General features: G+C 46.9%; 2 protein-coding genes across 2 annotated transcripts in view; one reads left to right on the forward strand and one right to left on the reverse strand.

Moving 5' to 3' along the window:
* The window catches only part of LMNTD1 (lamin tail domain containing 1), a 152,256-nt gene extending 150,491 nt beyond the window's left edge, over positions 1-1,765 (reverse strand). Inside the window, exons 1-2 of the mRNA XM_088652314.1 lie at positions 1,518-1,765; positions 1,334-1,413 (exon numbers count right to left, since the gene is read on the reverse strand). The gene's annotated coding sequence lies outside the window, so the exon portion shown is untranslated. The remainder of the gene's footprint in view (positions 1-1,333; positions 1,414-1,517) is intronic.
* Positions 477-19,273, forward strand: part of RASSF8 (Ras association domain family member 8) — a 71,393-nt gene continuing 52,596 nt past the window's right edge. Inside the window, exon 1 of the mRNA XM_035127576.3 lies at positions 477-1,010. The gene's annotated coding sequence lies outside the window, so the exon portion shown is untranslated. The remainder of the gene's footprint in view (positions 1,011-19,273) is intronic.

The raw sequence follows: 19,273 nt of genomic DNA on the forward strand, positions 1-19,273 counted from the left end.
TAATGGAACCCACCATGGGCGTAGCCAGGATTTTTGTTGGGGGGGGGGGAGAACCGACGTGATTGGCCAGTTAGTTAAGTATGTTTATCGTTTTACTTGATCGGGCGCCCCCCCCCGCGCATGCAACCCCCCCACCCCTTCCTAGACTTCTCCATCCTCGAACTCATTTTGAAAGGTGGAAGAATTATTAACGTGTGCTGCCTGTGCAATTTACCTGGCTCTCACAAAATTTCCGCAGGGTAAGAAACGCTTACCCTGAAACCCCAGTCTATGAAGCTTAACGTCTGATGTGGCTTTTCTGTGGTGAGGATGCGTGCAGCAACCTTCAGCAGCCACGCGAGGAGCAAGGGCAGCCCTGGGTTGAGGCACGCAGCGCAGGGGCCTCCAGAGTGAGGAGCTGCAAAAAGTTCTGCAGCGGTGCTCCTGCGATTTTCCTTTCCGCCCCTTTTTCTGAAGGGGAAGCCCCGTGACGGAGCGCGCGCTCGCGAAGCAGCCCGCTCTGCGTCACGTATCCATGGCACGTGCGAAGCAGCCGCCGAACCGAACCGAGGCAAGGCGTCGTGCCGTGCGGATCGGGCCCTCCCCGGGCTGCTGCTTTAAGGGCTCCCACAATGCTGCGCTCGCGTCCCAGTTCCGTTACGCGGCATCTCTCCCGGAGCAGGAGCGCGCAGAGAGCGAGGGGGCGGGCAGAGCAGCGGCGGAGGAGAGCCGCGGAGAGGGGGCTGCAGAGGCGCCGAGGGAGGGAGGGAGGAGCTCCGCCCAGCCCATTCCAGCCCAGCCCAGCCGGGAGGGGGGAGAGGGGGGGCGCCCGCCCGCGCGCCCGCGCCTCTGGTCCGCCCCGCAGCTCGGCGGCGCCTCAGGCTGCCGAAGGAAGAAGACGCGAACTTCTGCGCCACGGGAAGCGACGGGGGCTCCGTCCTGCGCGCGCCTCGCTCTCGGCTGGGCTTCGCCGCTTGGTGCGACTGCGGCAGTTGATCCCCGGCTGGGCTGGATTCTGCTGCAGAAAAGCTGTAAGTCGGAACTTGGGAGTTGCAGGGCCACTTTCCTGGCGCCCCCTCCCTCTTCCCCCTCGCCCGCCCTTCCCTCCCTCCCTCCCTTTCCCCGCAGCGTCTCACTCTCCTCTCTCCCAGACCCCGACGCGTTCCCCTTCTTCCGTCTTGCCTCCTCCTCTTCTCATTTCCCCCTTCTAATGCCTCTTTTACGTCGGCGCCTTCTCACGTTCCCCACCATTTAAATACAGGACTGTAAAAATAAAAATCGGCAGCGCGCTTTGGTTCAAGTGAAGTGCCACGGAGTTCAGGGGGACGCCCGCCCACCACCACCTCCCACGTACGTGCGCAGGGGGTTGGACTCGGGATGCGTCGAAACGTCAGGCTGATCTTTCGCTCCTGGTGCGTAAAGAGGATCGCTGCTCTGTAGGGTTAAAAAAAAAAGTATAAGAAAGCCCCACACCTGGCCCTTTCCTCTTCTCTGCCAAGTGGGCAGCTTGTTCATCTCCCACCCCTGTGCGCACCTACCTGGAAGTCCTGCAGAACGTGGGAGAAATACTTTGAGTCAAAGCATGCCTAGGATCCAGCCGAGGGGAATAAATCAACTTTGCCGCTGCAGGAGTGGATCAGGGTTGTTTTTTAATAGGGCGGTTTGAATCCGGCTAGTTTAGTAGAAAAGGTTGAACGGATGGCTTTGGTTTGTTGGTCCAGGCTGCAGCAGCAAGTTCCCTTCTCAAGGTCTGTGGTGACTGTTCCTATGAGTCACTGATAATGGTACAAAGTTGTGTTATGTGTGTTTCAAAACTCCTAATCCTGTGCTGTGCAGTAAAGCGTTTCCATGTCATTTTGATAACGTCAGCAGAGCTTTTGCTAAATTGCAAGTTACTATTGCTCATGGGTTTGAGTAATGTTTATAAATGAAAATGCAATATTGGGAAAGGCACTCTCGAAAGATTTAACACCTGCCACATCCTGCATTGGATGGCAGGAGAGAGAGATAACATGCCTGTGGAAAAATGGGAGGGTTGAGGGCAGGAATGTTGAAGGAAAATAAATGCCTGCATCCCTGACCAAACCATGCTGCCTGCCTGAGCTGCAGAGTTACAAAGTCTGTCTTGTGGTTTTAGCCAGTTCTGCATCACACTTTGGCAGCATCACTGCTAGTTAGAATTGAATGCTCACTGGACTGTGAAGAGACAGTAAACAAATCTCTGTCCATTGATTTGGGCACCAGAGTCTTCAGATGATAGTAAAAGAATGCTTTTCACTTGTTCTATTAAGGGCTGAAGCATTCTAATCTGGCCAATTTATGCCAGATCCCAATTTATGCAGAAAATGTGTATGTTTGTGGACTTGAATTGGGCTAGCAATGGAATAGCTTGCTCTCTTTTCCAGTATATAATCTGCAAAAATCTGGTTTTGTTTTGGGTAGTGCTGCTGTCTGTTTTGCAGATTAATCTGAGGTTGCCATTTTTGTCATTTACACGCACATTTGTAGGGGCAAATGGATGTTTTCTGGAGTTCATATAAAAAAAGATTGTGAAACTGAAAGTTTTTCTGGTCCATTTCCAGACTGAGGTAATATTTGTGCCCAATAATATCCACATGAGATATTGATTGTGGATGCACACTCCCATTTGTAGACTAGCCTACAAATGTTCATTTCGTTTATGCCATAATAGCATTCATCTGACATCTTCTTTATCCACACTCTTGAGTGGGCATGACAGACATCAAGTGGGAGAGGGGGGATGGTGCTTACAGTATTCTTTTAATGTTTTAAGAGATTCTCAGCTTCTGGATATTGAAAGGAAGGTCTCCAAAATGCATTAACATTTACATAGTTAGTTTGCCATGGTAAATGTGGCATCCCAGAACCTTTCATATAATTACTATTAAAAACGTGATATTAACAATGTGTCACTGATGTGAATTATGAATTACTTCCTGTGTTTCAGAAAAATAAATAGAAAGTGACACTGAACTGGGGGTGGGTTGTGTGAAATGGCGACTAGCTATTATGTTTTTGCGTTCCAGGAGCCATGTGACAAATGACTTTTCTATCCGGTTTCTAACACTGGTTAGATGGCCTTAGGTCAGGAAGTTCTCTGTTCTTTTAGCCTCAGCAATCCCCCCCCTTCGGTTGCAATATGAGGGGGCATCATGCAGACCTTCATTCTTATTTGTTGTCATTTAGCCGTGTCCAACTCTTTGTGACCCCATGGACCAGAGCATTATTATATGGCCTGGTAAAGACTGCTGATATGATGGACTCTGAACACTTATGCACTAAAAATGTTTGTCTGTAAACCTTGAGAACCGTAGTGTGGAATGGATTGGTGCATTAAACAAGGTACTTAGTCATTCTAATCTTAACATAATTTTCAAAATTAGTTTTCCTGTTTACTCCAATAAGGTACTCAAAAACAGGATTGTCTTCAACAAAAGAAACTAATACTTTCTATAATCTGGGATTACAGAACAAAGCATCATGCTGTGCAATATTGTCATTGTATTCAGAGTTGTAATGGCAGCACGTGTTCTTCCGCTGTTTTGATTTTTCAGTAGTACAGACTTCAAAGGAAGACTGGGAAAGGGGAACTGTGGCAAGAGAAAAGAGATTTTAGTTTCATTGATCTGTGCCATCCAGCTGTTGAAGTACTTTGCTTGAACAGCATCTGATAGTTCGAGCATCCAGATGAGGTGAAAAAGAGATGGATCATTGGTTTGAGGACACCTAAGCTTGTTTTACTTTCTAGTGAGAGCTGTTGTGAAGTAAATGAGAGGAATTATATTTTGCTGAGAGTTCATTCTGCATCCTGGGATGTTATGATTCATCTAACTCAGGGGTCGGCAAACTAAGGTCTGCGGACTGGATCAGGCCCAATTGCCCTCTGGAGTCACTGCTTGGATCGGTGTGATCACCATTTTTAAAAATTTTTTCCAGGCGCCATTCCCCCCCCCAATTCCCCCTTCCCTCGCACACACTGCGATGACACCTCCTCCCTTCCTCTTCCTGGCTTCTCCCCGCCCTGCGGAGGAAGGGGGTTGGGCTTTAATAGGAAGCCTTGCTGGCCCCCCAGGGGAAACTGGCACGGAAAGGAGAGGCGCCACCACTGCTGCCAGCTCCCAACCGCAGGCAGAGCTGGGGGGAAGGTAGGCAGGGGGAGGGGAGGGCTGGGGCAGAGAGGGGGAGAGAGAAGCCCCCTCCGCCACGTGCATGCATGTGCAGCCCGTCCCGCCCAAAGGACTGGGGGTGGTGAACCGGCTCCCTCCCAAAAACATTTGCTGATCCATGATCTAACTCAAGCCTGCATGTAGCTTCTTCTTTTTTTAAAAAAAGGAAAGTGTGTTTTGGTTCCATGGGCCATATCCTTATCAGGGTCAGCATTATGGGCCAAATTTGACAGTTGGGCATCAAATTCCTAGCAAAGGAGAAAAAGACAGCCCCCCCCTCCCAGAGGCAGGAAAAGGAGAAAAAGCTTTTCTAAGTCACCCCCTTCTTCCATAATATTCCCTGATATCAGGAATTTGAGGGGGGAACTTAATGGGGAATTAGGGAAACTTGAAAAAGGGTTTAAGATAGCCTATTGCAACAGCCTCTTTGCAGGCTGCTTCAAAGGGTGCTTTCGCCCATGCTCAGCTGATGAGCAGGGATTAAATCCTGCTGCCTTGGCTACACAATCTCGTTGCTTCCCGGGAACAGGATCAAGCAGCCAGTGCCAAATTAGTGGTGTCAACTGATAGCGGTGGGCAAGTGAACATGGTTTGGGGAAAACTGCCTTGCGGGCTAAATTGGGACTCCTGCCTGGCCGTGATTGGCCTGCAAAGCAGAGGTTCCCCATTCCAGATTTAGCCTCTTTGCTGCACTTAGTCTCTTGAGGAATAGTGCAAAAAGACTTTGTTTAAGGCTGGAACTCTCCACCTGTGTCATGGTTGGCTTTTGTTTTGAACATAACCTGCTTCTGCTTATATTCAGTGGAAGTATTTTCTTTTTGCTAAACATGTTGCCTGGCTTTTTATGAACTTGCAGCTTTCTTTAGGTACTGTAGGATTGCCACATTGGGCTTGACATGAATTCAAAGGGGTGTGAACAAATGATGAGAAGTGACATACCGGCTTCACATGTTACACTAAGCCAGGATTTGTTTTATAGCTCGTGGTTAGTCTGGAGAGAACTAAACAACAAGCCTAGGTTTTGGCAACATGCTAAGCAAAGCCATGGTTTAGCTCAACATGATGCAGAAGAAAACTCCTGGGGCGAAGTGAAGGAGTTGTAATCTCCTCCCTGAGAGTGCCTGCATTTGCTTGAAGCCATGGTCTGCCTTAGTTCTAAACAGGCTACTAAAGTAGGAGGGTTGTCAGTTGAAGACTGTTAGAATCTACCTTCAGAGCTTCATGTTCAGCATGCAAAGGTGGAAGAGGAGCCCGTGTATACAGGAGTATTGGACTTGGGGTTTGAGTGTTTGCTGCTTCTTCTTTCCCTATTCAGAGTCCAAACACACCTAATCCAATAAGGCAAATTAAAGATATGCACTTACTCTGAGTTAGTTCTGAGCCCAGTTGAAACTGCTGACATGAGCCTATAAAACCCTAACTGGCAAGGGGCCTTCTCCCATTTGGATCCACCTGTTTGCTGAGGTTTTCATTGGAGTCCCTACTCAGGGTGTTTTAACCATGGGAGGAGGGTTGCTGTATTTACTCAAGTCCAATGTGCCATCAAATCTAATGTGCACCTCAATTTTCATAACCTTAAAACAAAAAAAAAGTATTTGCTGCTTAGTGTAATGTGCATTGGCAAAAAGTGTGCTCTTTACAAAAATGAGTTAAAGGTGAGAGGTAAATTTGTACATACCCGTTTTTGAAGCTGATACTCAGCCAGCTCTTCAGCTGGTTAACCTTTACACTTGCTGTGACATTATCCTTGTGTTAGCATTTTCAAATAGTTGGTTGCACACATATCACCGAAGCATGTGCTTAGGGAAGGGAGTTTTGCTGCTGAGTCTGTGAGGGGTAAGTATATATATTAGCTGGTTCATTCAGATGTAGGAATATTAGCAGCATGAAAATGCTACATCTAAAATTAGTTACACATTGTATCACATTTATCAAAGATGATGAATAAACTATTACAGAAAATAAATCCACATTGGAGGCAAGATTTATGGCAAGATTTAGAAATGCGCAGGTCTAGATCAGGAGGGGGAACCTCTGGCCCAGGTCTCAAACATGAGTTCAAATTTGGCTCATGAGACGGTAGGTAAACTAAGATTCTGCTTACAAAGTTCAAACTTAAGGACTGTCACCAGTCTTGAGAAACCCTGAGAGTGTATTTTTAAAAATTATACACTACCCCAACACATTCTGCATTTGAAAAGGAAATATCTATGCTGAAAAATAGTGTTACATTTGATTTATGAAAAACTTGAGTAGCAAATACCTTTCATTTGATAACCCCTGTGCCATTCTCCCAAGCTTTTGAGTTTTCTAGCAAACTGTTAATGCTTTTATTCTCTGGCCCTCCTCAGACTAGTAGTATACATTGGCATCTTATTATTATTATTATTATTATTATTATTAACATGATGGCAGCTATCTTGCTGACCAGAACAAGCCTTTCCTTCCCCACACACTCCTCACATCAGCCATTTATTTAAAATTGCTTTCAGGTAAGTACAAGTGAGCTCCCCCCCCCCTTTCTCATTTAAAAACCATAAAATGTATTTAAAGTGAAAGATTGGGGAGAGTACATTAAGTGGCAAAATAAATCTGGTATGTCATGTAAAGCTTTGAAATTCAAAGTAAACATTTGGGCTGCATGAGCCACTGTTTGCTGAGTGACCTACAGGTGTTCTAAAATGAAGAGTCTGTAGAGGTTCAATGATTTGGAAAGGCATGGGCTGCCTGTGCCTGTGCCTGTGCCATCTCCAGTGGCTCTCTTCTTGTTCTGACATGGTGATGATGACTTCTCCCAGCCTTTGAGCAAGCATGAAATATTCACCTTAGAAGTGCATAAGGGAGTGATGACGATGACTGGATTTTATTTTTGGTGCCCATGTTATGAATACTTAAATATGTATGATGAAAAAGTACTCTTAGTTGGCATGGGCAATGCTTATTCAATTTTCTAAATGAGGTTTCCCCAGCCATGGCAGATTTAAGTATGTTCTTCAGGCCACATACTCAAAACAGTCCTCTTGAAGTCATTGTTTAGGGAGGCTTTTAATGTTTAATAAATTATTTCATTTCATTTTTTTGTTGGAAGCCGGCCAGAGTGGCTGGGGAGACCCAGCCAGATGGGCAGGGTATAAATAAATTATTATTATTATTATTATTATTATTATTATTATTATTATTATTATTTAAGGTTAATAGCAATAAATAGTTTTGAGTTTTGTTTTGTTTTACCCAGATATACTGTTCCTCCGTACATTTCTGTATATAATTATACCATCAAGGGCTCAACTGGAGTTGAGGAAATGGCTCTGGCCAGTGGGCAAATGGTGTTCTTCCCCTGCCCTGAGGCTAGTTAGGAAATCCTGCTAGGATTTGCATTAACCACAGCTAACAACTTTCTTGATGTAGGAAGAAGGAATTTGTACTGGCGAAGAGAAGTGAGGGACTATGTGGTCCAAGGGCAAGCTGTCAATCTTTCAGCCATGGTTAAGTGTGGTGTGGTTAGAATGTTGTACCTGGGAGACAAGGATGTAATCCCCATTTAGTCACAAAGCTCATGATGACCTTTGTTCAGTCTTGACTCTCAGCCTAATTTCCCTCACTGGGTGGTTGTTGAGAATAAAATGGAGACTGTAGAATCAGGTATACCACCTTGAGCTCCTTTTAGGACAGTTGCAGTCAGGTTTTTACTGGCACTATGTGGGGAATAAGATCAATTGGCCATAGCCTTTCCCAGTCTGCTGCTTTCCACCGCCACTGTGGTGTAGTGGTTAAGAGTGGTAGACTCGTAATCTGGGGAACCGGGTTCGCGTCTCCGCTCCTCCACATGCAGCTGCTGGGTGGTGACCTTGGGCTAGTCACACTTCTCTGAAGTCTCTCAGCCCCACTCACCTCACAAGGTGTCTATTGTGGGGGAGGAAGGGAAAGGCGAATGTTAGTCGCTTTAAGACTCCTTAGGCCCAGGGTAGTGATAAAGCGGGATATCAAATCCAAACTCCTCTTCCTCCTCCTCCTCCTCCTCTTCCTCTTCCTCCTCCTCTTCCTCCTCTTCCTCCTCCTCCTCCTCCTCTTCTTCTTCCTCCTCTTCTTCCTCCTCCTCTTCCTCCTCTTCCTCCTCCTCCTCCTCCTCCTCCTCCTCCTCCTCCTCCTCCTTCTTCTTCTTCGACTCTCGTCTCTGACTGGCTCTGCTGACTATGACTAATAATACCTGGAACCAACATCCAGCAGGTCCTGACCCACACTATGGATGACCAATGATCAAGAGGACACAAACTTGGTGAATGCTGGCTATAAAGGGGAGCAGAAATCTCTCTCTTGGTGGTGGTTTCTGTTTTTGAAAGTGATCCTGGTTTTCCTGATTCAGTATTATTTTTACATGCAGTCCACATATTTGCTTTGCTTTTTGTGTGTGGAAAAAATGTATTTTATTGATTTCAAACAAACAGAATTACATTAAAACAACAAATAAAACTACCCTTCCCTTCCCATAGTGGATTTGCCTCTAAATAAGACATACGGTAGTTTTCTGCACAGCTTGTAAGTTTTCACAAGCATCAATAAAGTGATTAATTGAAAGTACCATTCCACAGTGTTCTGTGTATTTTTGGTTGGCAAAAACCATCTTCAATGGATGGTATGTATTGAATAAAATCAAACCATGTTACAGAAAAGGTGGTGCTCCTCTTTCCTATACAGTGTTCACATTTTAAGGTGGTCTGTCCATGTATCAAGCCCCGTGCCTTTTGAGATCCAAACTTCCAAAATATCTCAGTTGAGAGATCTCCAGCGTCTTGCAGTTACTTTGCTTTTAATGAAAAAATGTCTGTGGTTGTTCAGCTTCGTTGAATGAATAGGCAGGGGCATAGCCAGGATCAAAACTAGGGGGGGGGCAAGCCATGGTCGTTTAGGGGCGGGGCCAAGGCACGGGAGGGGAGGGGCCACAAAGTGGGATGTGGGCGGGGCTACAGGGCCAGCGGGCCCGAGGACATTGTGGCGGCGGCAGCAGCAGCGGCCACCTTGTGCTTCTGGGACTGGCAGCGTCGGCGGCTACCCTGCTTGGCTGGAGAGGGCGGGAGGGTCGGGCAGACGAGAGGGGGTGGCAGGGCGGGCGAAGGCGAGGCAAGGCACGGCCGCAGCCACGACGGCTCCGAGGCGTTGCTGCATATCAGCATAATATTTCAACCATGTCATGGGTTCAAGCCCCACCTTAGGAAAAAAATCCTGCATTGCAGCGGGTTGGACTAGATGACCCTTGTGGTCCCTTCCGACTACAATTCTATGATTCTATTGATATATTACCATAGCATATGCATCATTCTGCTTTCTTGAATTGTCCTACTCCTAGGCATAGCAGCCAACTCCTAGAGGCCTAGGTGCCTCCCCCCCCAATTACTGGTAAATACCGTATTTGAAAGAGTCATCCCCCCCATGTTGATGGGCTTTCTATGTGGGGCTTATCTGCCCCCCCTATTTTATTAAGGATGGAAGAGGGAGGGAAGGAAGGAAGAAATAGAGAGAGGGATAACTTATATTTGTGGGTGCCTCTGGGTGACGCTGTGATGCTGGAACTCTGCAGCAAGGAGCCTTGTAAGCAGCTTTCTCTCTGCTTGATTTACAGCAGGCACGTCCAACAGGTAGATTGTGATCTACCAGTAGATCACTGGATGTCTGTGGTAGATCACTGGTAGGTCACTGGCGCCCCTAAAAAAAGCTCACCCAAAATTTTCGTCCTCCCTAAAAAAAGTTGAACTATGGCCTGAAGCCCTAAACAAAAATGGACCTCCCTCCCTCCTAAAAGAAGCTCAACAAGTTTGACCTAAACCCCAAAAAACAGGGCTTCCCTTCCTTAAAAAAACTCAACAGCTTTGACCTGAACCCCCCACAAGGGGGTAGATCACTCCCAGTTTTAAACTCTGTGAGTAGATCAGAGTCTCTTGGGAGGTGGCCACCCCTGATTTACAGTATACAGATGCAGGAGGAGGGGCAGACTGGAACACCACTGCTTTTTATAAACATCACTGTGTCTGTCAAAGCTACAGCCCCCCCTTTCTTATTCACTTCCTTTTAGCCTTGCAGAGCCACCTTAGTCAAATTGAATCCTCTGCACCCTCATTAAATCGCCAATAGAACTCTTAATGCGATTCCTGAATGCTCATTAACTCCTCCCACTGAAGAACAGTAGGGTGAAGTGGTCAGCTATCGAATCTTGCCTGGGGATATATGCTCCATTGTCTTAACTGCTTAACTACTGGTAGCCACTTTGCTTTATTTATTTGATGTGTTTTTGTTACAGCTGTGCCCCCCCCCCCAGCGGAGACTTAGCTGCTCTTGCTAAAGCAAAGCCCTTTCCACTTCAGTTTTGTGCTGGTTATGGTCTGTAAAATACATTAAATTTTTGCTTCTAGGGGGGGGGCAGCTGCCCCCTCCTGCCCCCTGCCTACGCCCATGTGAATAGGACTAGTATAAAACATAAGCAAAATTTAAAAAGTTGAGATGTGCTTTACTGAGAAGCACTTACATTTAGGAGGGAAGATGTTCTTCAGGAGTCTGGTCTTCACAGCATCCCTACAGCCCTTGTTATAATTAGAAGAGAATTAAAGTAGTTGAACAGTCAATTATTTTTGATCATTTTAATGACCATTTTGATCATCATTAATTTTAACTATTTTGGAGGAAGTTATACAGTATTTCTATCTTAATATCAGGAACTGTACACATTTAGTTTTTGAAACTGCAGCCACAATGCATATCAGTGGTGTCGTTTCTTGCAAAGTACAACTGTTTGGTGCAATTTCCTCCTACCAGCTTCAGTCCAACTAGAAAACTTAAGTCAAGTGTGTACATTGGAGACAGTCATTGAGGAGTTCTAGGAGGGGGCTATATGGGGCGGGGGTGAGAAGAAAAACAGCTAATATGTACTTGCTGAAGACAACCTTGCCCCCTCTCTGGTGTGCACAGCAAGGCACAAATGAACCTTGAAATGTGGAGTGGGGAGAGAACAACCTTGCTGCATTTTAAGCTGCTAATGGGTACATAGCCTAAGGAGGAGTTACATGATTAGTAGTATTAGTAGTATTAGCAGCAGCAGTATTCAAAGGCATGATATATGGAAACAGGAAACAATTGGTTATATCTGCAGATCAGAGGTGTTCCTTTGAACAAGGCGTGTGAGGGACATAAGTGGACTGCTTTTCAAGCAGGTGTTTCTGTAGCTACAGCTTTAGGAATGTTAAATTCCCCCTTTAAAAGCGTATTATGACTATGCAGTGGGGCCGGAGAGCTGAAAGTGATGCCAATATATTTCACATCTGACAATCCATGTGCCCCATTGGTTTCAGATAGTATATGGGTAGACCGTGTCTAAAAAGCCTGGGACACAAATTTTCACAGCCCTCTAGCGGCTATAGTGACTCATTTAACAGAAGTAATGTATCTAGCTCTGGAAGTGTAAACAATTTAATCATCCTTTTTGGGACTTTCTGTCCCTATAATCTCTAAAAGGAAAGCTTCATATAGGGTTAATACCATCACTTTAAACATCTTTTTAATCTCATCAAAAATCACCTCCCCAAATGCCCTTGCTTTCCTACAATTCCACCACATTTGAAAAAAGGGTTCATCTGCTTGTTGGCATTTCCAGCAATTATTAGAAACTTCCTTATACATTTTAGCCAGTTTACTAGGTGTAGTAATGATCAAAAATTCTAAAATGCAAAGAAAGAGAAACTATACAGGATGAAAAAAGATGAAGAGAAAAAGAGGCTTTCCTCAAAAGCCGTGCCAAGTGAACGTTGCTATTGTCCTGAAGAGGTAGTAAGGCTGGAACCATAATCCTAGGTCTTTATTGTGAAGTTTGTCAGCAGGATTTTGACAACTTTTTACTGCTTAGCTCAATAACGTTTTGAACCTGCCACTGTGCAGGCACAAAACTCATACTCATGATGGCACAGATGACCACTCACAAAACAAAAAACAGGAAAAACGATACAATATTTAAAATGAAGACCAATTTTAATCAACATAACTTACAAGTATTTCAGTGGGAAGTGTGGGCCTGATTTTGGCTAACTAGATGGGCATTCAGAAGTCCTGCTGCCTCCAACCCTCCCAGGATGGGATGCACCTCAAATAATTCCCCCCCCCAACCTCACACTTTCCACGAAGCCTTGGGCACAATATCCCTCCCTCCCTCCCTCCCTCCCTCCCTCCCTCCCTCCCTCCCTCCCCAACTAGGTGCCTCTTGGAAGTATGACCCTGGCTAGAATAAGCCCCTTCCGACCCCTACCACTGCCTCAGCTTCCTTTCCCCCAGGCCTCTCAGAAACACAGCTTCATCCATGTTTTTACTTGTGCTCCCCCCCCTCCAGGTTTTGGCTGGTTCCCATTCCCTCTGTAAGACACCCCAAGTCCCTGTCATGGGAAACGGCAGGATAGAAATCAATATACAACGTGAGGGCCCTGTTTCTACCCTCACCGCCTCTGCCAGGCTCACCCTTCCCCAAAATTCACCTCAGGTGGAGGGGAGGGAGGGTGCCCTTTCCCCCTGCCCCAAAGTTGGCGACATCAACGCCACCCCCACCCACCCACCCCCTGCCGCTCCTGCCAGTGAGGAAACACAAAAGCGCTGGCACATTACCTCTCTCCACCCTTTCTCTTTTTGTTTTAAATTTCCTCGGAGCCCCAGAGAGCAAGGGCTCGTGTGTACCTGCATGCGAGCAAATCGCTTTGTTCCGTCCGTCCGAGAGTTTCCGGATGCAGCAGCCCTGTTTTTTTCTTTGCTCCCTTCCCTCTGCCTCATGCGCGTGCACAAATCCCCTCAACGCCCGGTTTGCACTCTTGTGCCAAAATTCCAAATGGCCTTGCCCACTTCCGTGTCCCGAGCTCACTACTGTGGTGGGCACACATGTATGCGTGAAAGGCAACGGGCCGAAGGGACTAAGTGCGCACGTTCTTTTTAACGGAAACACTGAACCAGGTTTACCTCACCGCGTGAGGACTGACTAAGCAGGTGGCAAGGCTTCTGATTGGCTGCAGGAGCTTCCTGCAGTCAATCGGAAGCCATGGAAGCCTTGCTGCCCGCTCAGTCAGTCCCTGCGCGCTGAGGTAAACCTGGTGCTGCGTTTTGGGTGCAGGGCCGGATTTAAGAGCCTGGCAGGCTGGATCCGGCCTGTGGGCCGTAGTTTGAGGTCCCCTGGTTTTGGAAGTCAAATGGATTTCCGGAACGGATTCCATTCGACTGTATATACAACCTGAGCTTAATGCAGAGGGGTTCAAAGCATTATGCTCAAAGCTGGTTCCGCCTCTCTCATGGATGCAAAACTGCCAGCCCCATGATGCTTTGATTCCCCCTTTCTCCAGCTTGTAAACGGCTTGCTAACCACAAGCTGCCCACTGCCAACCTAACAATTCGAAAGCATGCCAGTGCAAGTAGATAAATAGGTTCCTCTGCAGCAGGAAGGTAAATGGCGTTTCCGTGCGCTCTGATTCCGTCAGATTTCCATTGCGCCAGAAGTCATGCTGGCCACATAGCCCGGAAAGCTGAACAAACACTAGCTCCCTCAGCCTGAAAGCATTTTTTACCACCACCCTGTCTTTGTTGCTTACCCACTGAACCATTTGGGCAGTCCTAGACTCGGGAAGACTGGTTTGGTCTGTATTTTACAATGCTAAACCCAGTGTCTGGCACCCAGAAATTAGAAGGGGAGTCCAGGCACCTCACAAATTCATAACAGACTATTGCCGATTACAAGCTTGGACTTTTCGCATGCCTTGTTGTCCTTTGTGCTTTCTCCTCCTCAGCCCTGGCCCCCTTATTCACTGCAGACCTTGTAAGGTTCACCTAGCTGTTCAACACGTCTTGCTGGTGTTTCCGTGACGGCTGGTCTATTGGGATGAATTGGGCACAGCTTCATGGAGCTCATCCTGCCCTCAACCAGCCTCCACTGGCTCCTTGCTTTACAACCAGTGGTATAGTGTGGGTGGGGCAGGGGGGTCCATGGCCCTGGGCACAAAATTCGGGGGGGGGGGGGTTGCATCCTGGCACCCCCACGCAGGCGCCGGGTTTCTTGGGGTTCCCTGCCCCAGCAAAGGCAACAGAGCAGCCCAGACCTACAGTGAGCAGGCACAGATGGAGGGAGGCAGGAAAGAGGCGACCCCAGTGCTCTTCTCCATGGGAGGCGTAGCTAGGGGAGCAGGGGGGGGAATCTCTCCCAGGAGTGATGCAGTGGCTCAGGCGCCTGCAGGCTCTGTACTGTCTAAAATGGCAGCATGGGGCTGGCGTCTGCCCGCTGCCTCCCCCTCAGGCTGCCCCCCCCTACGCAGCATGGCCCCGCTGGGCTCCAGTGGGGGAGCGCTCCGGCTGCACCAGCGGCTTGCCCACACCAGCTGCCAGCAACTCACAACCAGTCCAGAGTGGGGGTGGGGTAGCCCTGGTTCTCAGCTTCCTCATCCTCAGTGTCTGTGTTCTCTTTGCAGAATTCAGGAAGGAGGAGAATGTGGCAAAACCAGGACTAGTTGGTTCCACCTGCAGCTGAATCTGCTTTCACCTATTGCCTTCTGTCCCAATGGGCGCTAGTCTTGGCTGCTCTTGTGGGTCTAGGCTCAATTCTGGGAGACAGGGTTGGCTGCTCTTTTTTTCTTTTTTAAGAAGACAGCAGCGAGTCACTAATGAATTATTTTGCTTTTATGACAAAACTAGTGTATGGTGCAGTGTGTCCTAGCTGCAAATGTACCATAAACTTCATTATACTTACCCACCTCACTCCTCCTGGGTGTGTTCACTTAATATCCAACCTGAAGAACAAAAAGCTTTACTCAACTATGATAAAGGCTACTATTTATGTTTGATTTCTCTCCCCCCCCCCCCCGCTCAAGATAGACTGTTGTGTGTATGAAGAAGCACCTTGCCTATGACTGAATAGTCTTGGTGTTGGTTTACTTCAGTCTGTGATGCTCTCAAATATGTGTGTTCTGCGAATGTGCACATACACGTTTCCTAAAACACTTTAAAAACTCTGTAACCTTCATTTAAGCTGAAAAGGCCTGGATAATATGCACACATCAGATACCTGAAAAGAGGGGGAAATGTAAACAGCAACTTGTTATGTCTCTGTTAAGATGTTTTCCTTTGTAGATGTGGACAGATTAGGAAACCTAATCTTTTTCTTTCTCTTCTTTAGAGCACCAGGTATAATTTGATACTTACTACTGTCTGGTTTTTGTGTGGATACTGTCAGACATTGCAGCTGGAGGCGTCACTCCTTCAGCTCAAACTAGCAAAGAAAGTTCTCTAAACATATGGGCAAATCAGCAATCATTTGAATGGAAAAATGGCAAAGGATTATACATTTCTCCCTAATTTCCATATATCTTGTGGAATGTAATTATTTTATTTTATTATTATTCTATTCATTGCATTCCTATCAAACCTTTTTGACTTGGTTCTCTCCCTCCTCATTTAATCCCCACAACAACCTGTGAGCTGGGTTTGGCTGAAAGGCATGGATTGGCCCAAGGTCACCCTGCGGAGCTTCATGGCCAAGTGGGAATTTGACCCTTGGTCCCCCAGGTCCTTGTCTGACACTCTTAACAACTACTCTGCACTGTAACCAACTTAGTATTTATTTATTTATTTGAAATATTTCTGTGTACACAGAACACACAATGAACAAGTTTTATAAATAACTAGCTGGCCCTGCCACGCATTCCTGTGGGTTATTTGTGTGATTTCCCCTACCCTGTGCCAATGACATATCCCTGTGGTTCCCCCACTACTCCCCTCACTCCACTGGCTTATCCCTGTGATTCCCCCCCTCATCCCTGCGAATCCCCCAACTCTGTCCTGATCCATGACCTTTTATGCCCCCTCTTCCCCCCACCCGACTTACCCCTGTGTCTCCTCCCCCTAACCCCCCCCCCACTTACCCCTGTGATTTCCCTCCTCTCCTCCTTCCAACACCCCCCCCCGGGTTATCCCTGTGACCCGTTCATTTTGCACACAATCATTCCCCCAATGCGCGTGTTCTGTAAAATTTTGCCCTGTCCCAACCCTGACTCCCCTACCCACATGTGTTATGTGAAATAACATTTATTCTACCCAAAGGCATGGCCCTGTGAAAGGCCCATATTCAGTTGATTCTATGCTGCAGCCTATTCAGCCCCCCCACCCCCCCACCCCAGGCAGGCCCCTAAATCCACTCAGCCTAGTCTGCAAAGCCGAGGCGAGATACTGTGGAGAGGGCAGGTTTCATCCCTGTGTCTCTCCCCCCCCCTTCTGACCCATTACCTATCTGTCAGGGGGTCATCATGGCTACTCTAGAGTAACTCCGCTTGAGTACAGTTTGTCTTTAAAGACTTTTATTGTGCAAGCTGTTTACAGTGCAGAGACAGCTTAAAACATGACCTCTCATCCCGAATCAGAATCCGGCAATGGCGTAGGTCTGTTCCTATGCCAGCAAAGTAGTTGGGGCACCCCTAAACGCCTCCCCCTTGAACTGCGTCGCGGTGCTCTCCTTAACTCTTGCACCGGGAGGAACGATGCCCTCTCAGTCTCCTCCCTGAGCGGGCGCTGGCAAAACTCTCCAGCATCCCTGAGCCCTTGCCCGCATCTCTCCTCCCCTGAGCCTTCCCATTGTTCCTCCCGCTGATTTCTCTCTCCCTCCGAGTCTCTCCCCCCCCCCCCGGCTGCTTCAGAGCCACTGCTGCTCCCTGTGCTTGGCGAGGTGGACGTCAGGATGATGGGGGCTGGCTCACTGTAGGGACTCATCCTTACACCCCCTTTACAGTGGCAGTTGCATTAAACAGTTGTACAGGTTGTATTAATTTTTGAAATCTTCTTAAGACTGAAGCTAGATTAACATCTTTAAATCTTTCCCACAGCTGTTCCATTGGGATTTCTGTAGGACAAGAAAAAGCCCCATCAAACGTCTCTGCCATCTTGAGTCTTGCAGATTTTTGTTTATAGGGATGTGTTTGTTTTGCTAGGTAGTTTCCATCTCCCTGAACTGACTTTTTTTTAAAAGAAAGCAAGGGGCAGGGAAACCATTGTTTTCTCCTCATTGTGCTTATCAGATAAAATTAAGCTGCTGTTAAAGACTTACATTTCTTTTCTCTGCTCATTGAGAATGTTTTATATTAAAAGAAAATACTTTGTATGGGGAGGGTTTTTATTCATCTTAGTCTGGCTTTATCATGTTGTTGAACAGATGGTTAATTAATAAAGGTATTAAAGCACTGTAACAAAATCTGATCATCTGAAGATGGGGCCATAAGAACAGTCTGCTGCATAGGAGAATCTTGCTGAGTTTGTTGTTCTCTCACATTGTCACCAATCTTTGTTGTTGTTTAGTCGTGTTCGACTCTTCGTGACCCCATGGACCAGAGCACGCCAGGCACTCCTGTCTTCCACTGCCTCCCGCAGTTTGGTCAAACTCATGTTTGTAGCTTCGAGAACACTGTACAACAAAACAAAATGTTGTAAGAGGATCATGCCAGTTAAGGATCACAAGCAATAATTACTTGAGATTTGCTTATAAAGGCCCTGACCTACTTGCACAGGCTTCACAACCCACTTGTCCATAAACCACTGCTTTAAAGTTAGAGCCCAGTAGATTGGGGACGGGCACCTAAAAGCTAGTGTCCCAAACCCCATTCATTTTGAAATTTGAGTTGGCTGGCAGTGGCACTAGTCTTAGAATGTATGTAGTCCTAGAGATGGAAGGTATGTGTGGATAAACTCTTGAGCTGTGCTTTTCAAAATGAGAAGAGTAGCCCTGATGGAAGTGCAGACAGGAGGGAGGCGTGATTTCAGGTGAGCGCACAGCTCTGTGTCTCTTGAACAAATGAGTTATGCTGGGGTTAGTGAGGCAATCATGTCATGTTTTTCTTGCATGATCCTAATATTGCAGGGACACGGGTGGCGCTGTGGTCTAAACCACAGAGCCTAGGGCTTGCTGATCAGAAGGTCAGCGGTTTGAATCCAGCTGGAGCGGTACCTATTTATCTACTTGCACTGTGTGCTTTCGAACTGCTAGAGCTCCCGTTGCTCGGTCCCAGCTCCTGCCCACCTAGCAGTTCAAAAGCACCTCAAGTGCAAAGTAGATAAATAGGTACCGCTCCGGCGGGAAGGTAAACGGCGTTTCCGTGGCTGCTCTGGTTCGCCAGAAGCGGCTTAGTCATGCTGGCCACATGACCAGGAAAAACTGTCTGTGGACAAACGCTGGCTCCCTTGGCCTATAGAGCACAATGAGCGCTGCAACCCCAGAGTTGTCCACGACTGGACCTAATGGTCAGGGGTACCTTTTCCTTTACCTTTAATATTGCAGCACTGCAGGGGGGGCACCAAAGGTGTACAACGCACCGCAGAAGGAGCATGATGTGTCCCCCACCAAAGGTACTACCCCTCCCCTAACACTCCATACACCCCTTTGATAAAATAGACATTGTAAATTATAGGGAGAGGCAAGCATTAGCTTCATGGGCAGATGAGGCAGAGGTAGCTAGTATTTCTGTAGCCTCTAAATGTGCATTTCTGCTGTTCATCATAATGAGAAACCTAATAATACTATGCTGAGTTAGAAAAGCAGTTTTTGCTTTAAATTGTTCGTAAAGGTAGGCAGTTGGTGGGATTGTGTATTCATTACTTCTGACCGTGCTCTTCAGGGATGTTTTTCTGCAATTTTTGTGTAGTGTCATCCTATAAAGTATTTACATGGAAAATCAAGTGTCACTTAATTCATTGGTACTCCCAAGTAAGCGTGCAGAGAATTGACACCTAGGGTGAATGGTATTTCCTCCAGCAACAATATGCAATTTATTTCTTATATTTTGTGACTGCTAATTTCTGGAATGAGAGAGAAGATCAGATTGGCTACAGTGTTTTAGAAATTATGATCTGCTGCATGCGGTACATCAGTAAAACAAACCGAGCAGGGCCCTCAGTTATTGTAGGCTCTTTAGTCTGCTCCCACTCCCATGAGTGAATACTATTTGTTGTATTTTTACAAAGGATGATGACTTGTTTTTGAGTAGCCATTTTAAAGCTGGCAACACAGTTCCCATGTGCAGAGGACCCTAATAATGAGCTTTATTTTTCTCCCTGCCTATCACATG

This window comes from Zootoca vivipara, chromosome 9 (genome assembly GCF_965207765.1).
Source record: "Zootoca vivipara chromosome 9, rZooViv2.hap1.1, whole genome shotgun sequence".
Lineage (NCBI taxonomy): Eukaryota > Metazoa > Chordata > Lepidosauria > Squamata > Lacertidae > Zootoca > Zootoca vivipara.